This window comes from Hylobates moloch, unplaced genomic scaffold (genome assembly GCF_009828535.3).
Source record: "Hylobates moloch isolate HMO894 unplaced genomic scaffold, HMol_V3 SCAFFOLD_19, whole genome shotgun sequence".
NCBI classification, from domain to species: domain Eukaryota; kingdom Metazoa; phylum Chordata; class Mammalia; order Primates; family Hylobatidae; genus Hylobates; species Hylobates moloch.
This window is the reverse complement of record NW_026652294.1, coordinates 78159278-78172284: the sequence shown is the minus strand read 5'-3', so window position 1 is coordinate 78172284 and position 13007 is coordinate 78159278. Positions and strand designations below refer to the sequence as shown.

The 13007-nt window shown below is 41.0% G+C and overlaps 1 protein-coding gene across 7 annotated transcripts in view; it reads left to right on the top strand.

The window, feature by feature from the left end:
- KANK1 (KN motif and ankyrin repeat domains 1) overlaps positions 1-13007 on the top strand; it is a 242971-nt gene that overhangs the window by 99494 nt on the left and 130470 nt on the right. The window lies entirely within an intron of this gene.

Below are 13007 nucleotides of genomic sequence, written 5' to 3'. Positions count from 1 at the left end.
GGGGTACCAGTTCATAATAAATTAGTGTCTAAGATTAATGTTACAGCTCATACTCAAAGTACCAAATACGTTATTGTTCTGATTATTCTGGTCCTTAAATTTGTCTCTTTCCTGGAGACATGGTAAACAATAATGATGATTCTAATAATGACCATTTATTGAATGAGCATTACGTGTCAGACATTGTACTGGTGATGTGGTTTGGCTCTGTGTCCATCTCAAATTGTAATCCCCACATGTTGAGGGGGGGACCTGATGGGAGGTGATTCGATCATGAGGATGGTTTACCCCATGCTGTCCTCCTGATAGTGAGGGAGTTCTCATGAGATCTAATGGTTTAAAAGTGTTTGGCAGTTTCCCCCTTGCACCCACGTCTCTCTCTGTCTCTCCTGCTGTCATGTGAAGAAGAGGCCCTTGCCTCCCCTTGGCCTTCCACCATGATGATAAGTTTCCTGGCCGGGTGCAGTAGCTCCCACCTGTAATCCCAGCACTTTGGGAGGCCAACGTGGGCAGATCACTTGAGGTCAGGAGTTCAAGACCAGTCTGGCCAACATGGTGAAACCTGTCTCTACTAAAAAAACAAAAATTAGCCGGGCGGGTGGCGCACACCTGTAATCTCAGCTATTCAGGAAGCTGAGGCAGGAGAATCGATTGTAGCTGACAGATGGAGGTTACAGTGAGCCAAGATTGTGCCACTGCACTTCAGCCTGTGTAACAGAGCGAGACTGTCTCAAAAAATAATAATAGTAAGTTTCCTAAGGCTTCCCCAGCCATGCAGAACTGTGAGTCAGTTAAACCTTTTTTCTTCGTAAATTGCCCAGTCTCAGGTAGTTCTTTATAGCAGTGTGAAAATGTACTAATGCAATTGGGCAGTGTCTGACAGTTTGAAAATACCATCTCATTTGTTTTTAATAGAAACCTCCAGCTGAGAGTGGTGGCTCACGCCTGTAATCCCAGCTCTTTGGGAGGCTGAGGCAGGCAGATCACATGGTCAGGAGTTCGAGACCAGCCTGACCAACATGATGAAACCTGTCTCTACTAAAAATAGAAAAATTAGCTGGGCGTGGTGGTACGCGCCTGTAATCCCAGCTAGTCAGGAGACTGAGGCAGGAGAATCACTTGAACATGGGAGGCAGAGGTTGCAGTGAACCCAGGTTGCACCACTGCACTCCAGCCTGGGCGACAAAGTGAGACTCCGTCTCAAAAAAAAAAAAAAAAAAGTAATCTCCTAATACTAGCCATGAGGAAAGATAATCACTGTCCAATAGTAAAGCATGTGCTTAACCATGTGTTAAGCTCTGAATTCACATGAAGGGGCATCTAAAACAGGCAAAGAGCATCAGGAAGGGCTTCCTGGAGGAGGAAGTGCCTATACTCAGTCTTAAAGAGCACGTGGGAAGAAAAACCAGTGAAGCCGTCCTGCTGTAGACAGAACGATCAGCCTGGGCAAAGGTGTAGAGGGGTAAGAGAGCATTAAACATGAGGCAGCTGTGTAATATTGTTTCCTGTAATCTCTTCTGTACAGGTGGAGAGGTAGCAAGAGACCCAAATGATGAATGGCTGTGAGTGCCATGCCATAGTAAAATTCTGGGTTTTAAAAGAGAGTAAGCATGATCAGGCTGGGGATGTTGAGGAGGGGAAAGAAGGGGGATAGAGATGGAGACCACCCAGTGGCGCGCTCTCCTTCAGTGCTTTGGAATATGGGGAAATGAACAGGGAGCCACTGTGCTCAGATTTTATTATAGGTTGAGCAGTGATCAGGATGGGAGAGAGAAATGGTAATGGGACTAACTGGCCCATACACGAGATGGCGTTTGAGGGGAATGCCAGGTTTGTGTTGTCAGGGGGCCCTGTGTTCTGACACCCTTCCCATTAGAATAGGTGGTGATTAAACAAGCTCTGCCACACCCTAAATTCTGGTTCTGGGTTTTACTATTCAGCCAGTTTTATCAAATTAAGATGATCATGTCTTCCCTTCTGAAAAATTATAGGGGAAGAAAAACCATAGAGCTTTCCCCCAGTATATAGCATTGAATTACACATATTCCTACATACACACACACACACCCGCACACACACACTCACACATATATATGTACATACATAATTTTTATATAATATGTAAAATTTTAAAAAATATATTTTTAGATGGGCTGGGGGTGGTGGGGGTGGTGGCTCACGCCTGTAATCCCAGCAGTTTAGGAGGCTGAGGTGGGCAAATCACCTGAGGTCAGGAATTCGAGAGTAGCCTGACTATAACATGGTGAAACCCCATCTCTACTAAAAATACAAAATTAGCCGGGTGTGGTGGTGCATGCCTGTAATCTCAGCTACTCAGGAGGCTGAGACAGGAGAATCGCTTCAACCCAGGAGGTGCAGGTTGCAGTGAGGTGAGATCCCGCCGTTGTACTCCAGTCTGGGTAACAAGAGCGAAACTCTGTCTCAGAAAAAATATATGTGTGTGTGTTATAAACATATAAAATATGTATGTGTGTGTATATATTTTTATATATTTATATATACATATATATTTTACCTACGCATATATTTTTTAGAAAATAAAAGATGCAATATGTCAGTGCTTTCTTATGACAGTTGTAGCTACAAAGGGAGATTAAAGCTTTTTAAAAAGTAGAATTTTTATCTGTGGAGAGGACTGAAACTAGTAAACTCTTGAAATGTATTCATCCTCTCATCAAATATATATGGACCTACCATATGCCAGGTACTATTCTTACCACTGTGGAAATAGCATAAAGGAAAAACAAAGTCCCTGCTCTCAGAAGGTTTAGAATGAGATAACGCAGGCTACTGAGTTGGCTTAAAAACTAAGAAGAAACTAGTGAGGTGTAGTTGCCCATTCAGATTTTTATTTTTAAGTGTTTTATGCCCAAGGAAAGCTGTGGGACTGGGACTTGAATTCTAATTTTATGTTTTCTTGGGTCATTCTTTAAAACAGGGTCTTAGACTAGTAATTAATACAGCGGCACTCTCTTTCACCTTCCTCAATTCCTTCTTAGACTAGTAATTAATACAACGGCACTCTCTTTCACCTTCCTCAATTCCTTCTTAGGCTAGTAATTAATACAACGGCACTCTCTTTCACCTTCCTCAGTTCCTTCTTAGACTAGGAATTAATACAACGGCACTCTCTTTCACCTTCCTCAGTTCCTTTGCATGCTCGTTGGGTCGTTCAGAGTGGCACTGAGGTAAACTTTGGCGTATCAACATCCACTTGAAAGCAGATGGTTAGCAAGGTGCAGTGGCTCATGCCTGTAATCCCAGCACTTTGGGAGGCCAAGGCGGGTGGATCACTTGAGGTCAGAAGTTCAAGACCAGCCTGGCCGATATGGTGAGACCCCCGTCTCTACTATAAATACAAAAATTAGCTGGTGTGGTGACGCACACCTGTAGTCCCAGCTATTTGGGAGGGTGAGACAGGAGAATTGCTTGACTGCGGGAAGCAGAGGTTGCAGTGAGCCAAGATCTTGCCATTGCACTCCAACCTGGGTGTTGCAGCAAGACTCCATCTCAAAAAAAAAAAAAAAAAAAAAAAAAAAAGGAGATGGCTATGCCTGTTAAACACTAGTTCAGTTGAGTACCTCTCCTGTGGGCTTGTTGGTTCTTGTGCAGATTCCTGCTCCTGCCCACGTCCAAGACTAGCTGCACATACCTGCACATGTGCCTCACCCAGCCCAGCAGCAGAATGCTGGGAAAATTTGCTGGCAGGGCTGTTAAGAACCTCTCTAGGTTCTTCCCGTTTACTTGTTCTCCCAGCTTACTGTGCTGGGAGGAAATACTATGGTGCGGTGGCAGGGATTTGAGGCAAAGAGAAAAGCACTGAAAATGGATGTGGTGTTAAAATTCGGCCAGTCTTTTGGAAGCACCTTAGCAACCTCCTTTCATGTTCTTGTTACCTTTACCTGGTTGTATTGTAATGTTCATTTTTCCTTGTGAAAATCTCTCTCTGTGTGTATATGTGTGTAATTTATCTAGTACCAGGGAATCTTTTAAGGAAAGACTAAAAAACTTTCAGAATTATAACAACAACAGTTTCATTTGTTGTATAACACATTCTGCATGACCACAGACCAACTCTCCTTTATGAATATTTGTGTATTCTCTTAAAGAGCTAAAATAAATAATTTTTAAAAATTGCTTTATATATAATGTTGGCCAATGTTACCTGTAAGAAAAGGTCCTTGTTTCAGAGCATGTGAGATGAAGATGATTGACTTTAGGGCATTTACATGTGGGAACTGTCAAGGTAGTTGAAGTTTACAAGAGTGGCCCTCTCTAGTCACTTCGGGAGGAGTGCCATCATCACGTCTGACTGATTTGGTCAGTCTGTCTTTCATCAAGCCAGGGAGATAAACAGAATTGAAAAATTGTTCACAAAGGTTGTCATTTATTAGGGTGTGGCTGATGAACCACACCTGAAGAACTACCTAGATGAAGACAACTCACAGAGTTACTTAACAGCCTCCACCCCAGTTGATGGTCCAGATTGTCTCCAAGGGAGGTGAACTAAGCCAGTGTTGAGACTGAGTGGGATAAGGCCATGGTGATATGCATAATAGATGCATTCATACACATTGCTTCAATAGAGCATTTTCTTGGATGGAAGCATGGGAAATAACACATGGGCATACACTCATACTTGTTAGATTTCGGGGTCACTGCTGATCTCCTTCCTTGTTCAGTTACCCTTTGGGACTTGAACTCCTGCAAGATCATTGAAAATCTTCATGTTCTCAGAACTCAAAGGGAAGAAAACTTGACCCCTAACCCTTGAGAAAGCTGGTTGAAAAAAAAAAAAAAAGAAGGATTGTCCACAAATAGCAATTGGCTTTACCTAGTATTGTTTACCACATTGTTAAACTGCTAATTGCAGTGGTGTTCTTGTAATGCCACTAGATTATTTTAATTTAGAAAACATTTTATGTTTATTGTTTATAAATTAAATAGATTTGCTTAACAGTTCTTTGGGAATTCCTTAAACTTTATTGCTAGCTACAAGTCCATTTTAAATGGAATCAATAGGCTGCGCATGGTGGCTCACGCCTGTAATCCCAGCACTTTGGGAGGCCGAGGAGGGCGGATCACCTGAGGTCAGGAGTTCAAAACCAGCCTGGCCAACATGGTGAAACCCTGTCTCTACTAAAAATACAAAAAATTAGCTGCACCCTTAGTCCTGGCTACTGGAAGGGCTGAGACAGGAGAATCATTTGAACCCAGGAGGTGGAGGTTGCAATGACCTGAGATCGCCCCACTGCACTCCAGCCTGGGTGACACAGTGAGACGCTGTCCCAAAAAATAAAATAAAATGAAATAAAATAAAATAAAAATAATAAATAGACTCCATAGACATTGATCCTGCTAACATATTTTGCCTTTTAATCTACTAGTACTTCTTTCATTCCCTTTAAAGTTAATTCTGAATAAAAGAGAAGTATCTTAATTTGGTTAATATCATAGTTTGGAAGTATGGCAAAATTATTTTTTCTCAGGCTACTGGCTAGCAAGTATATTTATTCACTAAAGAAAATTTTTAAAATTTCAAATTACCTAGAATTTTAACACTCTCACATAGAAATGTTTTTATCTTTCTTATACATATGTTTATGTGGTTTAATTTTTATTTGGAATGCTTGTTTTACTTGAGGTGTCAGGACTTTCCAGTCATTTATGAAGCCTTTTCAATTATAATGATAAATACTGTTACATTAATGTACCATAATTTATAAAACTGACTTTCTCATGTTTAAAATTTAGATTGTGTCTAATTCTTTGCTACTTAAAGTATCATTGCAGTGAAATCTTCAGGCCATAATAAGTTACTTCCTTGCAGTAAGTTCACAAGAATAACTAGATTAAAGGTATGAATACATTTGAATTTGGTTAAACACTTATGTTTATCAAAAACTCTTTATAAAAGTAACACAATTATCCTAATAAATTAGAATATTAGAAGTATATAAGATGAAAAAACATTCTCACTGAACTTCAGTCCTGCTCTCCAAAGTGAACCATGATGAGACCTTAAGCATATGTTATATGTAATGAGAAAAGATAGTCCTGAAGAATTGAGTGATATGGAAGTGATAATGGTGTACTATATGGGTGAAAAAATAAAGTACTGGTTTAGATACATGATTTAAGAAACAGAATCCTGACAGTTCCCTTTGTGGATAAGCCATAGAGGTGTCTAGTGTTGATTTAATATAGCAGCTGGTTTGACAGAGTACCCTCTGCTGCGTCAGGTAATGTTAAATGATGTCCATGCCCCCCTTGACTCTGATCAAGAGATGGCTAGAACCTGCAGGTTCCAGCTTTCCTGGGTTTAAGGGCCACTGAAGAATCCTTGTAGATAAGGGAAGAATTGTATATTCCAGGATCTGGAGGCATAGCTAGCCTTGGAAAGCTCAGAGGGTTAGTTGAGACAGCTTTAGACTTGCACATCTGTGACCTGAGTATCTTTGAGATTTGATTTCATCTTCTAGACCCAGAGTCAGAAATCATGTTTGTGGTTATTTTTCTGGGAACTGAGACTGGGCAAAGGGAAAGAGGCCAATACACAAGCGTGCTGTTTATAAATGGTTAACATCGTCCCCAGTCCCGTAGAAGAAGAATGGAATGGTACTCTCCTGTTTGGTGGTTTTATTCGATTGTTTTTGAATTCTTTGTCTCTGACAGAAGGCATCTTCTGTGTCCCTTATGTTCTCACTCACTTTATTACTCTGGCGTGATTATAATTAGATTACCTTATCACTCCACTTGCCAGCCCTGTCTCCATCCCCAAGACCTGAAGGGACGGTTGGCTTGACATGTGAGAAGGTTTTTTGGCCTTCAGAGATGTCGCTGTCAGCCCACTGAGTTCCATTTGCTAGTATTGGGTCCAGCCCACAGCTTTCTACTAAAAACAACAGGCTAACTAAAGAATCTTTTAGTAAGTCACAGACAGTTGTCGCTGAACCAAGAGCCCAGCTCACGGGGCCAGTTCCTCAGCGACTCTATGCCTTAATTTCCAATGTGTAAGCTTGGATGACTACACTTATCTCCAGGTTTCTGTGTAGGACATAGAAAAAAGTACAGGACTCAAGTAATGATTGAACTTGGAATAAAAATCTTAAGGCCCATGTCCTCTGTCTGTCATGCTTTTCAGATGTGTCTTGGTACTTGCTCCTTGCACAGAAGCTGAATCCAAACAAGCCACTGAGGAAGTTACGTTTCACTTCACTTTTTAATAACATAGGTATGTCTATCCCATTAGATAGGCGCGTGTCTAAAATTCAGAACCTTTGACACTAATTATCTGACTGACAAATGACAGTGTCATTCTATTTTGCAGACATTTTTGATAGTTTGTCTTCCCAGTAATATTTTCGTAATCTTCGTCACCTTGACCATCTAACACTTTTTTTTTTTTTTTTTTTGGAGAGAGAGTCTTGCTCTGTTGCCCAGGCTGGAGTACAGTGGTGCGATCTCAGCCCACTGCAACCTCTGCCTCCCGGGTTCAAGCGATTTTCCTGCTTCAGCCTCCTGAGTAGCTGGGATTACAGGCGCATACCACCACACCCGGCTAATTTTTTGTATGTTTAGTAGAGATGGGGTTTCACCGTGTTAGCCAGGATGGTCTCGATTTCCTGACCTCGTGATCCGTCGGTCTCAGCCTCCCAGAGTGCTGGGATTACAGGCGTGAGCCACCGTGCCCGGCCGACCAAGTAACTCTTACGTGCACTTTCCTGTACATATGAAAGTACATTTAAATATAGGATTGGCTTTCATTTGCGTAATGAACACACATATTACCCATATTACCTCCCACACAAACCCACCCATGCCTCTTACATTGCACTTTGTTAATAGCAAACTATCTGTTGTTTTATGCTTTTGGCAGCTGTAGAGAACATACACAAAGCCAGGTGTTGTGGCTCTTGGGTAAGACTGAGAATGTGATTTTTGCAATCTGTGTTTTTTTAATAGCCAGTTATTGGAGATAAGAAAGAGAAATTCAGTACAAAGTCTAAGATGTCCCAGTGATGAACTCTCACTGGGTGTCATTATCTCAACAGGAATGAAAGTAGTACAACAGTATGTAGGCCCGGTTTCTTAGACAAGCATGATGTCTGCTAAAGTGGTGATAAGGTATCCCACATTATCCGTGTGTTTTGAAGACAGCCTTTAGGGTTTCAGTATTATCATCTGTATGCCTTCTGCTACAACAGTTTACGTTCTGCCTTTTAGTAAGCCTTTATGTTAAAAACCTTTCATGTTAAAAAAAGTTATCATTTGGAATACATAGGTCAACTGTCTAGGAATGGGACAAAGTACAGAAACAATGAGACAGGATTTGTGGGATGAGAAGTAAAAAAAGCCGTCCCTTCAGTTGAAGAAGCTGCTTAGAAATTGAAGCCCGACATCTCAGGCGGCCATGCTGGAGTGGAATGTGGAAAAGTTAGCAGTTACATGTGAGCAATACCTTCGACTGTGACACTCTTTCGAATCCCAGTTGAGACCAGCAGCAGCTCTCCCAATGGGGAGTCAAGAAGTAGCAAGAGACCCTAAGAGTCATATAAGACGCAAGTCACCTTTGCCTGTGATATTTGCCGTACATATGCCTATGATTACACGCAGAGTATCCCAACAGGAGCATCATACACACAGCACATAACACTAATGTGTTTTATTTGTATGTACCAAATTAAAGGGGCATACAAAATGAGATTTTTAAATGAGTGGGTGAAGATATTGGGACAGAAGGAAGATATCAAGAGGAGGAAATATGGAGTGAAGATAGAGGTAGCACGTACTGTAAAAGATCTTGTAAGTAGACTAGAATAGGCCAGTAATTTCGCTCCATGCTTCCTAGCAGCCAAGACAAAGATAATTGTGACCAGATACATAGTTCACGGCGTCTTTAAGATTCAGTAAGCTGGCAACTCAAGAAAAGCACAAGTACTCACCATATAGGGACAAGTGGACCATGCTCTGAACAGCACACTAGATAGCAAGTACAGCTGTAACAATCATTGCTGGAGATAGAGCAGAGCTTCAGTCCTTTATGACAAGCTTGTCCAACCCATCGCCCACAGGCTGCATGTGGCCCAGGACAGCTTTGAATGCAGCCCAACACACATTTGTAAACTTCTTAAAACATGGGATTTTTTTAAAGCTCATCAGCTATCATTGGTGTTAGTATATTTTGTTTGTGGCCTAAGACAATTCTTCTAGTGTGGCCCAGGGAAGCCAAAACACTGGACTCCCCTGCTTTATGGAAAATCGAATTTGTTTACATTCTCCTGTTGTATTCATTTTTGAAATTTTGCTAATTCCTAAAAGGAATCCACAGAGTGCAAACTCTCTGTTAGTAACTTTTTTCCTCTTCTCAATGTAAATTAAGTAGTATTTCCAATGAGATTAAAAACAGGATACTTCCTGAACTTTACTTTAAAAATACAGGTTCATGAGCCCTTTAAGTTTTGTGGCTTTCTGTTGTAAAAAGGACTGTAGTCACTAGATGGCAGTATCAACAGCCGTTTGGGAAGTTAAACATGAGTGTGACTGTCCTAAGTGCTAAACATGCTTAAAACTAGGAAGACCATTTACGTGAGCATAAAGGATCTCATTTCTACACCCTTCATGAAAGAGGAGTTTTCCATTTTCTCCTCCCCTCTTATCTGAGGCCGGGAAGAAGGCGCTGTGCATAGCAGCTCCAAGCATCTCTGGGTGGCACCGGAGGGCCATTTTTCACAAGGAGCAAGTCGGCCAGCAGAGTGCTCAGTTCTTGGTCATCCCAGCGGCTGCAGGGTTTCCAGCCGCTTGTCCTTGCCTCTTTCTTTCTCAACTTTCAGTTCGGGGTAGGAGTTACTGACAAGAGTTCACAAACCAGCTGTAGGATAATGGTGTATTGATAAGGTACAAAAGTGTGTTTAGCAGATGGGGATAATTCTTTTACCCTCAGTGTTTGTTTAAATTGTTTCTAGCATGAAAGCAATATGATCTCTCTCAGGAAATGAGATTATTTTCTCTATTCAGGTAATAGGATCTTTTACCCATTTCCATCTTTGAGGAGTGATTATATACTTTTGCAGTTTTTTTAAATGAAAAAGATGTATTTTTAAGTCATACTGGCATAAAGTTAATGGTATTTTGTTAAATTTTACGATTTTCATAGCATATCTTGGGTGACACTGATCTTGGTCCTATCCTAGCGGCAATCTCTTAACAGTAGTGCTGCTGGTGTTAGGAGTAGGACAGTTCCTCATTGTGTGGGACTGTCCCGTGTGCAGCAGGGTATTCTGCATTCCTGGCGCTTGCCCACTAAATGCCAGAAGTGCCCCTCAGACGTGACTGCCCAGTAACACTCATCTTCTTTTCTGTGTGCCTCCTGGGGTGGGGGCAGTACTGTCTAGTGTTGAAAACTGCTGGACTAGAGATTGTGGTGTAGGTTGTGGGTCTTGTGGATTTAGTGAACATGGTCTTTTAAAGAAATGTATATAAATCTACTTTATATTTTTAAAACATCCCAACTACAGCCCATCACCCTAAACTTCTGCTCCTTCATATTTATATATGTATTCTGATTGTGATTACTCCTACATACAATTTTTAACATAGTACAAAATTCTACATATATAATTTTATGGTACCCATCCCCCTGCCCTTTTTTGAGACAGGGTCTCAGGCTGGAGTGCAGTGATGCAATCGTGGCTCACTGCAGCCTCCGTTTCCTGGGCCCAAGCAGTTCTCTTATTCAGCCTTCCGAGGAGCTGGTACCACAGGGGTGCGCCACCATGCCCAGCTAATTTTTAACTTTTTGTAGAGGGTCTCCCTGTGTTGCCCAGACTGGTCCTGAACTCCTGGCCTCAAGCAAGTCCTCCTGCATTGGCCTTCCAAAGTGCTGGGATTATAGGCTTGAGCTACCGTGCCTGGGGTAGTATCATCATCTTGATAGCAACATACTATAAATATATTTTATTGCATTTTATTTGAAACTGTTAATAGACACATAATTTGCTGATGAATTGTATTCTTTGCTCTTTTAGTCCATGTGGCATCATATGCTCTTTCTTTTTGCCAGAATTCCCTCTTTTTTTCTTTCTACAGAAGTATCATTGGGTGGGAGAAAGCCTTACCTGTGATGATTTGAGTACCCACATTTTAGAATTATGCTAGTTAAGAAGAGGGGAAATAATGTTGTTTCTTTTCTCTTTTTCTTATCAAATAGACTAAAAAGGCTACTTGAGCTTAAGGGCTGGAATTTGATTCCCGCTTGTTCTTGTGGTACCTAGCACAGAGTCAGTCCCATAGTATATCCTTTAGGTAAAGACTTAATTAATCGGTGTGCTTTCAGTTTATTTTCCCTGGTTGGTCTTTGCATTTGTCCATTTAACACCAGCTCCTGGATATTAGGTCACCATAAAGTCCAAGACATAAGGAACAAATGTTACGTATTCTCTTTGACATTTAAAGACAGAAGATAGTGGTACAGGAGATCCCAAGTGATACCTAACCTAGTTAAAGACCCATGAGGAATGAAAGAACGAACAGGGAAAACAACTGCTGAATCCAGGTGGAAAAATGCTGACCTACCACTGGTCCTTGGTATGCCAAGATCCAGAGGTGGTGCCAGCTGATAGCATATGTTCAACACCTGTGTTGATGCCATTTGCCTGCCCAGACAAGCCTCTTCAGGCATGAAAGCCTGAGGAAGGTTTCTCATACTCAGGATCAACAGGGACTCTTCTGTATCCATCATACCAATGTCACCTCCCCACCCGGCATCAGTCGAGCACCACACCCACTGAAGCTCAATAAAGAAATGCTTAATGCTGAAGAGTTTCAATCAACAAAATGAAATTTTCAGGTTTAGGTAAACTTAGCAACTGGTTTGGGTTATGAGACTTCTAAGTTTTATTTCTAGTCCTACCTTATTGCATGACATAACCACGAGGACTAAAGTGAATCCATTTCAGCAGTCACTTCAGTGACTCCTCAGCATTTAGGTGATATGGTATCAACTCATGTCTGAAGCAACTTGGATTTAAGATAGTAGATCTTGTGCTGATTCTTAGAATAGACATCCTGAACACCACTTAAATTACTATCAAACTGCATAGCCAGATGTTTAATTTACGAAACCTCTATTTTGTCGCTTCTCCAAGCTGTCATTTAACCTAAAAGCTGCTGTCTTTACACATATAAATCAAAGAAATATTTTATTTATATTCACTTGATACCTACCAAATTTCACCACTGGAATTTCTGAATACTTTATATCCTCTATCCTTCCATCCAGGCTTGGCTTTACTAAGTGTCCTTTGTAAGCCACTCCGTATCAATCAAGATAGTAATTATTCTACAAGACCCCAAATCTCAGTGGCTTTCAACAACACACACTGATGTTTCACTCATGTGCTACATGTCCATTGTTTGTCAGCTGCAGCTCTGTTCAGTGTTGACCTCAACCTGTGATGGAGCAGCCTCTGTTTATGTCACTGCTGTTCTTCATAGCAGAGGAGGGAAAGAAAGCAAGGCAAAGTTCCACACTAGCCCTTAAAGCTTCTTCCTGGAAGTAAGACATGGTATTTCTGCTACCACTTCATTGGTTAAAGCAAGTCACATGGCCACACCCGAGTTGAGTAGGGGTGGGGATATGTGATTCCTCCTTAGGAAGGAGCAGGAAATTTTGGTGAATAGTAATGTAATCTACCACATGTCTAAAATGCAGTCCCTTCTCTAGAAGACCTCAGTAGTCTAAGAGAGAATAAATTTTTTTTAATATACTACCATAAGTGAATGGTAGGTCAGTTAGGTAAAATTTTTTTTTTTTTCACTCTTGCAAGGAATCATTATGTCTAATAAAATATAAAGAATTTATGAGATATTTGAACTGTCCTTAATGTTATTTTAGTGAGTCCAGTTCTTTTGGCAGTGGTTTAGTTTCTTTAACAATCTGTATTCTACAACTTCACTTGTTGCCTTCCTTGTTTAACATTTATTTT